Source organism: Alosa sapidissima, chromosome 2 (assembly GCF_018492685.1).
Source record: "Alosa sapidissima isolate fAloSap1 chromosome 2, fAloSap1.pri, whole genome shotgun sequence".
Lineage (NCBI taxonomy): Eukaryota > Metazoa > Chordata > Actinopteri > Clupeiformes > Clupeidae > Alosa > Alosa sapidissima.
This window is the reverse complement of record NC_055958.1, coordinates 27,568,073-27,576,646: the sequence shown is the minus strand read 5'-3', so window position 1 is coordinate 27,576,646 and position 8,574 is coordinate 27,568,073. Positions and strand designations below refer to the sequence as shown.

The 8,574-nt window shown below is 42.9% G+C and overlaps 1 long non-coding RNA gene across 1 annotated transcript; it reads right to left on the bottom strand.

Moving 5' to 3' along the window:
- Positions 1–7,757: 7,757 nt before the first annotated feature.
- Positions 7,758–8,100, bottom strand: LOC121698529. The gene is made up of 2 exons (XR_006026785.1): positions 8,057–8,100; positions 7,758–8,026 (listed from the first exon to the last, which is right to left on the bottom strand). It is a non-coding gene; the product is annotated as an uncharacterized LOC121698529 (long non-coding RNA).
- Between the last annotated feature and the right edge of the window lie 474 nt (positions 8,101–8,574).

Genomic DNA, 8,574 nt, shown 5'->3' with positions numbered 1-8,574 from the left:
ATAGAAGTATCCTTTTGCTCCAAATCGCGTGTGCATCTGAGTGTAGCGCGCATACGACAGAAAGGGAGAGAGACAGTTCAGTTTTCTGAGTGGGCGGGCTCTAGCCTAGAAATCTAGACGCACCCTAGCGGCAGCCAGGGTAGTCTAGCATCACATCGTGTTTAGAGTTGGTGGGCGGGCTTAACATAATGACGACAGAGTTGCAACGGTTCCGTGTGAATTCCCTGCTACTTGAGAACAAAAAAGATGGATGCTGCTGCTGGCGAACAGCGACTGGAGTTAAGCTTTTTTTTAAGTTTGATCAACTAGCCAACTAACTCCGCTGGTGGGAAAGTGCATGGGACTCATGAGTTGCAGGCCTAGCGCTATCCTATTGCGGGCAGAGGGAATTGAGCACTGGATTGAGCACTGCTAATGGTGAGTTCCCAGACACTACATCTTGATGTGGGTCTGGTTCGTCAGGCTAGGCGGGCTCTTTTCTCCCGAACTGAATTATCTATATTCCATTGCGAATTTAAACAGGTCTAAGGAGTTTGGTCTTTTCATGCCTTGGCAACTAGCCATCTAGTATTGGCCTGCCTGAATAATATGCCCATCAAATGACATTTGTTAAACTCACCTAAACATGTATTTTGCAATTATTAAACTGGCCTTGGGGATTGCTAAATTCACTGTTACAAACAGTGCAGCGTGCAATACTCTCATTATATTTTACCTACACTTGCGTGTAGTCTGAAGTGAAATGAGTCTTATACAGTATTTTCCTTTTTTGGGACACTCTGCCTTGACATAAATAGTATAAGGAGCTTAAAGGTACACTATGCAGGTTTAGGTATTTTTGGCGAGTTTAGAGCTCCCTCTAGAGTCGCGATGTATATGTTACTCTGCTATTGTAAATAGCAAACTTTTTGTGACTTATCCCCCCTGTACACAATGCAAATGCTTTTGTTGTGAAGGTGAAGGATTAACAACAGGCAAAAACTATCTCCAAATATCTCCAGCTATATTTACTGACAAGGTAATGTTTCAGATTCTTGCGAGTTTTGGCGGGGCGCCACTCTTGGAAGTTGTATGGCTGGTTTTCTCGGTAGGAACTCGCTACGTCGATGCTGTATAGTTATGCTAGGTGAACGATTCGCCTATTACAAGTTCGTTTACCATCAAATTGGCTTCATAATGGTGAAAATCTTGCATAGTGTGCATACTGCAACTCACTTTTCCTTGGTCTCCCCACTAAAACCCTTCAAAGAGTACAATACTGTATATTCAAAACTCTGCAGCCAGGCTCCTCACCCATACCAGACGTTCAGCACACATCACCCCCATTCTCCATCAACTCCATTGGCTACCAATTCCGTCCCAGATCAAATACAAAGCACTACTACTCACCTTCAAAGCTCTCCACAACCTTGCTCCCCCCTACATCTGCGACCTCCTGACCCCTTACACTCCTTCCCGCTCATTTAGATCCTCTGACCAAAACCTCTTGTTACCTATCCTACCTATCCTAACCTATCCCCCACTCCAGACTCTCCACCCTGGGTGGCAGGTCCTTCAGTGCCTTGGCCCCCAAACTCTGGAACTCCCTCCCATGCACGGATCTACGGGGTCGCAAAGGGTGGCAACTGCCACCCCTGGGACACAGTCTTGCCACTGTGTCCCCCCTGTTGCCACCCCATTTATTAATCAGAGTATATTTTATGTTCATACATGTTGGTCTGAGAACTGTGAGAAGTGCAGCGCAGTGACCCCCGCAAAATTTCACCATTGGCAGCAGATTGCACAGTGCATGCAACTATGTGTCAACTGTCTGTAGGCCTACATCTAAGTGGTAAGTTTGACCACCAAGTCGAAAAAGTCCATAATCAGACCGTCAGTCCATAAATCAGTTAACCTGGCAACAACCTCACTGTTAGTCTACGTCATTTACAGCCGCAAGACTTTGTCTCATCGAATTTTTCGATGATGGTCAGGTCAGATAATAAGGGCATGCTCATGCGTAGCTTAACGTTAGTCTATTTGTGTGTGTCGCTAGTTTATAACCTTTGGTTGCGTTTTTCTTTTTCCTTTCTTTTCATAAATGGTGTAAATCAATCTACACAAGTAAAAGTAGCCTACAGTTACATGACTGAAATTCTACTCAATCACAATAAGTAAAAGTACTATTTTCAAACAAGCCCTACTCAGAATAGGCTACTAGACTAGACGTTTGATGATGTCAAAGCACATCACATATGAAGCTTTGTGCATGAGATGTAATTGCTTAGATTCCAGTTAAATCTTCCAGTTTCATTGGGTGATAGATTTCAATCTTTGCTGGTAGATGAACCAACAAGCACAGGAGTTTATGTCCTCAAGAAATTAACATGTTGCTTGTTCACTCGTGTTTGAGGTCGTTTCTTAATAGGATATTTATAAAGGTACTTTAATACAGTAACTACATGTACAGTACTTCATTATTCACCACTTTTTGAGTGAGTGAGTAGCCTAGATTGTGAATGGCAAAACATAATTTGGCACTAAAGATCAGGGACTGAGGGGGACTGATTTCCATTTAGGTTCGTTCTGAGCAAAAACATTATTTGATATCATAATATTATAATACCTATATAATATTAGGTCTTAAATAATAAATAATAGCCTAACTTCAGGCACAGAAAATGTCCTTGCTTTAAGCCTTGCAATAGCCTAACCTATGTATGGTGCTACCAACTGTATGACAGGCCTATAAATATTTGCCTAGTGTCTGGTATCTTATTTCACAAATTGTTTCAGTAATTTAGACTACATACTTGAAAAAGGCAGTTCGATAGTGTTGGATATTAATATTCTTTTCTTATCAACTAGTAGTTCTAGCCAATTATGCAGGGGAGATACCGATTCATAACATCTGACTAAATTCATCTTATAAGGGGTCTGGGGAACACTGTGTGGGCAGGTGACTTTCCAAGCCTATATGGAGTTTTGAATAATATTTAAACAAAGGTTAATAGGAATGATAAATACCGTTATTAACCGGTTATCTAAAATTGAAAATGATGTTTTCACTCCGGAACAATTGGTTTTGCTCCCGTTTTCAGTTTCGTCCTTCCAAAAACTGTTCGTTTCCGGTTTTCATTTTCATTCTTTGAACCGTTTCTAATCCCTGAAGATATTTGGCCTTTAATTGTAGTGGGGGTTGAAGTAAAAACCTTCCAAAGAATGAAATAATTGAATTAGATACCCATACCCAGTACTTAGTTACTGTCCACCAGTGTGTGTGTTTGCAGGTTTATTAGTGAGGTGGTAGATTAATAATTACATTCTTGTTATGTACATTTTAAATTGTTGTACTATAATAAATCCAAAAAGAATGTTTTGACTAAGAAGGTACTAACTTGACTCTTGACTTGAGTCTTTTTTGAATCAGATGGAAATGTTTTGACAGTCAGAGTCATGGTTATCATTGCAACAATCCTGCATTAGAATTCTTCATTTCAGATACCTAAATCTACTGATGGCTTATTTTGTATGACTAAATAGTGTCCATATTCCCTCAAAACTCACTAGAAGACATCATTTGAGGGGTCATGTTTTAAAAATACCCCCAAATCATCAGAATCTTGTTTCAATCCATATAACCTAAATCTATTGATGGCTTATTTTATAAATGTATCCATATTCCTTCAAAACTAACTAGAAGAAATCCTTTGAGAGGTCATTTTTTAGAACATACCTACGGAGCCCTTAAGGGGACATGAGCAAAAAAAAATCTAAAGTTTAGTTTCATGTGCTCACGTGAAACTTTCATGCGCGCACGTGAAACTTTCATGTGCGCACGTGAATGTGCGCACATGAAAGTTTCACGTGAGCACATGAAAGTTTCGTGTGCGCACGCAAAACCTTTTCACATGAAAGTTTCACGTGAGCACATGAAACTAAACTTTAGATTTTTTTTTGCTCATGTCCCCTTAGGGGTTCTGTACATACCTCCAAACCCCCTTAGAATTGCTTTTTGACACTGTATAATTTAAGTACAGACTACACAGACTGTATAGTACGGAGCCCCTAAGGGGACATAAGCAAAACAAAATCTAAGTTTAGTTTCATGTGAAAAGGTTTTGCGTGCGCACACAAAACGTTCATGTGCTCACGTGAAACTTTCATGTGCGCACATGAAAGTTTCATGTGAGCACATGAAAGTTTCAGGTGAGCACATGAAACTAAACTTTAGATTTTTTTTTTGCTCATGTCCCCTTAGGGGCTCCGTAGTATAGTGCTTACACAGAGAAAGAAATTCACATATTAAGATCCAAAACATCAGCTACATCTCCGATTTGCCTCCCACCTCGTGTAATGTAATGTAGAGAACAAAACATATTCAATGAAATCCGTAGAATTTTAAGTTTTGAATAATGTCCATGGCCCCCCCTCCTGGAACCTCATGCCACCCCTTCACCACCCCAGGAAAAAATCTCTAGATCCGCCCCTGCTCCCTCCCCCAACCTCTTCGTGCCTGTGCCTTTCTGTTTAATGATCACTTCTCCTCTACAACTTCTCCTCCACATCCAACACATACTGTAGCTCCATACAGATAACTTGTCTTTGTTGTATTGTTTTGTTTGTTTGTTATTGTGTTTACTTGCCTTCCTACTATGTAAAGTGACCTTGGGTTTGAGAAAGGCGCTATAAAAAATAAACATATTATTATTTATTATTATTTAAATAAAAAGTGAAAGTAATCTACATATTTTATTGTCACAATTTCTATCTATAGGCCTTCCTTATTTGGTGTACATATTCATCTGTATTCCAGTGTCTAAGTATCTTTTTTTTTAGAGGGTGGGGGTGGGGGGGTTCGGATACCTCCCTGAAATGACTTTTTGAAGGTTGGGATGTCTGCATAGATGTCATTTGTTATGAAGTGAAATGAGACTTTACATATGAACTAAGTTTGATGGTCAGTTTTGGAAACTAAATAAAATCATGGTTTTAGGATGAGCCTCCTGATGCTCATAAATGCATTTTTTTTTTCAGAGCCAGAGGCTTCCTATTTTTATTCAAGTGCAGCTTGAGTCTGAGTCACATCTCAGTTCTCATTTTTGACTGCACTGCAAACATCAGTACATCACTACATCAGTATTTATTTTCCTGTTTATTAACTTAGCAAATGGCAGACAGTGTACCACAGATCACTTGCACATCAAAGGTGACAACACCCCAAACTTTTCCCCAAATTTCCTCCCTCAGTCGTCACTCCTCTCAGTGCTTCCTGTAAATACACAGCAGCGGCCATCGCACAAGCAGGCCACCAATCACAGCTGCCAGCTGTTCGCTGCCCATCGATCGGATGAGTGCCCCACATCGACACCCAAGACTAGCCTAGGGGGCCATCCGCATGAGTTCATGAACTCTCCATCGCCACACCAACGCCTGTCACTTCCTGTCCCTGTTTCACAGCACCCGCCTCAGACCCCTACCCCCCCCCCCCCACACACACACACACATATACACACACACACACACACCCGACCCCACCCCGCACAGCGCTCTGGTTCCCACTGCCTGGGTTGGGGATGACGTGCAGGGCTGAGGTTTGCATTTCTGCTTTATCAGTATGTAAACAGACCCATTTCCTCTGAATGTGTGTGCATGCGTGCGTGCGTGCGTGTGTGTGTGTGTGTGTGTGTGTCACTCTGCTGGGTCAATCTAGTCTCTGTGACCTTGCAACGTGCAGGGGAGTCACTCGCAGACAGGATGCGTCAGAATTGAGTGGACTTTGAAAGCCTGGCTTTGTCAATCAATACGCATCTTAAAGGAGGGAGGCTGGGCTGCATCAAAAGGGCCATCTGACAATACCTATTTTCATAAAGAGGTAGGAATATTCCAAATGCCGATCGCTAAGTGGTGACCCTCTCCTCTTACCATCCCCTACATGAAACCTATTGAGGGGGTTGAATCAATCGAGAAATGACCATAAAAGACCATATGCCGATTAGATGCAGTGTGATACCCAGGAACATTTGTGTCAGACGTTTCGGTCTAAGAGATTTTAATTACAGGTTATTTGTAATTAGTGCCTTTCTATACGCTTATTAAGTATTTCAGAATGTGCATGGGTGTGGCGTGTATGTGTGTGTGTGTGTGTGTGTCTGTGTGTGTGTGTGTGTATGTGTGTGTGTGTGCATGCATGAAAGCATGTGTGTGTGTGTTCACACTTCATGGACTGTGAAGTCCACAGGCATCCAAGCAACCCCCTCCTCCCTATCTGAGTCAACAGAGGGATGATTAAAGCAGATGACGCAGAAATGACTGCCACTCAGACACACACACACACACGCGCCGCTGTTCTTGAGTTGTGTTTGTGTGATGGAGAGGGCAGTGTGGCAGCTGTATAATCAAGTTGAACAAACGGAACAATCCCAACACCCCTCAGTATTCTACACATCTGAGCATGTGTGGATATACAGAGATAGAAGTGTGTATTTGTGTTTGTGTGTGTGTGTGTGGGGGGGGGGGGGGGGTGCATGAGTGGCAAACATTTCTTCATGCATATGTGGGTGTAAGCATGTGGATACCTGAGATACATAAGATATGACTTGTTATATGATAAGATATATATAAGATATGACGTGTTTCAGAGAAAGGGAAACACACATTGTGTGTGATTGAGTCTTCATGTTTCCCATGGCAGTCGTGACCAGTACCTACAGGAGAGTGGCAGTAATTGGCCACCGCTGCTCTAGGGGGGCCAGAGTAAAATGTGTGTGTGTATGATTGTGCGTGTGCCTGTGTGTGTGTGTGTGTATGTGCCCTCACAATCTCCAGCCCCTGGCATCATACACTGCGGCTTAGCCTCCTGCCTCATCCATCCTGTGCAAATGCCACAGCTCTTCTGCTTACGTGTGTGTTTGTTTGTGTGTGTGTGTGTCTATGTGTGTGTGTTTGTTTGTGTGTGTGTGTGTCTATGTGTGTTTGAGAGAGAGAGTGAGTGAGGCACAGAAACAGAGTGCATGCAAGTGCAGTAGAATTAAATATTTATACCCTCTAACCATTGTTACCATGGCCAAAGGGGTACTAGTTCACTGTATAAGTGTGTGTGTGTGTGTGTGTGTGTGTGTGTTTGTGTGTATTGTGTGGGTAAGTGAGGGCTTCTGTGTGTATTCACATGCAAAAGTCCTTTGCACAATGAGAGGGGGTCAGGAAGGTTTAAAGTCCAGGCGTAAATGTGTAGGCCCAGCACTGTTAAAAATGTATGTGCCTTGCAATAGATGCTAATGGTGTCTGTTGCTGGGCATGAGACCAGCAGGCATGTTGGTCTGACTGTTCATAGACAACCTTCGTCTCACTCCGGTGCCCTTGCTGCTTTGCTGGGATCCCATGCGTTTGAACGTTATGCTATGCTAAGGTAACAGGTAGGCTAATATGTTAAATCCAGCATTACACAATGACAGGTTACTAGATGGCTACAATTCTGATAGTGACCTAATGGATCATGTTAAATTTCATAATATCGTCCTTATTAATTTGGCAACAAATCATGGTTAACTGACGTTAAATTAACCTGGTCTCGCTGGTCACTATTGCTAGCCAGATCCCAAAATGTTCTCTACAATTCTTCTTTATATGTTAAGTGAGTGTTGTACTTTGAGAGCAAAGATTAACCGGGTCTGTTTGTATTTTGTTTGTGTGTGTACACTTTGTTTTTGTGGGAGCTGTGACACTAGCATGTTCTATATGTTCCATATCGAGTGTTATGCCCTCTGTATGTTTTTCTTTGTGTGTGTGTGTGTGTGTGTGTGTACAGCTCTAGAAAAAATTAAGAAACCACTACACATTTTTAGATGTGCCAGAGGGAGCTGAATCGGCACTTCAGCAGCGTTTTGAAAACACTGACTGGAGAGGCACCCTCAAACGGATTACCACATTCCCTAATCAGAAGCCATGGATGAACAGTGAGGTCAGACAGTGAGATGATGCTCAAGCCTATAGCTCACCCAGGGCTAACCTGAAAAGGGGCATCAAAAAGGCCAAGCACAACCACAAGCTAAGGATTGAGGACCACTTCAAGAACAACTCTGACCCCCAACACATGTGGCAAGGCATCCAGGTCATCACAGATTACAAAACTACTAACTCCACTAACATCTCCTTGCCTGATGACCATTTCTATGGCCGCTTTGATAGGGACAACAAGGAAGTGGCCATCAAGGATGTGGTCTCTGCAGATCACTAGCCCCTCACACTCTCCACCACTGATGTGTGAGTGGCATTGAGCAGGACTAATGCACGTAAGGCTGCTGGTCCTGATGGTATCCCCAGACGCGTACTCAGGGCCTGTGCTGTGCAACTGACGGAGGTTTGGACTGACATATTTAATCTGTGACTAGCCCAGGCAGCTGACCCCACGTGCTTTAAAACCACCACCATAGTGCCGGTGCCAAAACACTCCACTGCAACAAGCTGACTTCTGTCCAGTTGCACTCACCCCCATCAACATGAAGTACTTTGAGAGGCTGGTCCTGGCCCATCTCAAGACCTGCTTACCACCCTCACTGGACTCCTTTCAATTTGCCTACCATCAGAACAGCAGCA